The sequence below is a fragment of the Otolemur garnettii genome, unplaced genomic scaffold, assembly GCF_000181295.1.
Source record: "Otolemur garnettii isolate 467f Iridium unplaced genomic scaffold, OtoGar3 scaffold00012, whole genome shotgun sequence".
Lineage (NCBI taxonomy): Eukaryota > Metazoa > Chordata > Mammalia > Primates > Galagidae > Otolemur > Otolemur garnettii.
In genome coordinates, this window is record NW_003852407.1 from 15,664,268 (window position 1) to 15,664,623 (window position 356).

A 356-nucleotide genomic window follows, 5' to 3' on the forward strand; every position below is an offset into this window, starting at 1 on the left:
CCTTGGAGACACAACTTAAAAGCTCCAGGGTTGGGGAACAAAGGGTCCCAAAACTATATCCCAAGCCCTTTTAAATGGCAAATGGCATGTGACAAGCCAGGGACCAGAATACTCAAGTCTAGCTTTGCCACTAACTATGTGCACCTCTCATAACCCATGAGGACTGCAGTTTCATCATCTGTAATGAAAGGGTTAGCATCCTGCAGTCCTCAAACTTTTTGATTCTGGATGTGCTTCCCAGGTTATAAATGCTCCCTGTGTGCTTTGTAAAGGGGGAAGTTTTGTCCAAAAGCTATTGTGGTCAGCATGTACAGGGTGGAGTCCCCTTAAATTTGTAAATAGAGCACAGAGAACCA

General features: G+C 44.7%; 1 protein-coding gene across 1 annotated transcript in view; it reads right to left on the bottom strand.

Annotated features, from left to right (window-relative positions):
• The window catches only part of MOCOS (molybdenum cofactor sulfurase), a 62,083-nt gene that overhangs the window by 10,071 nt on the left and 51,656 nt on the right, over positions 1-356 (bottom strand). The gene's annotated exons all lie outside the window — the stretch shown is intronic.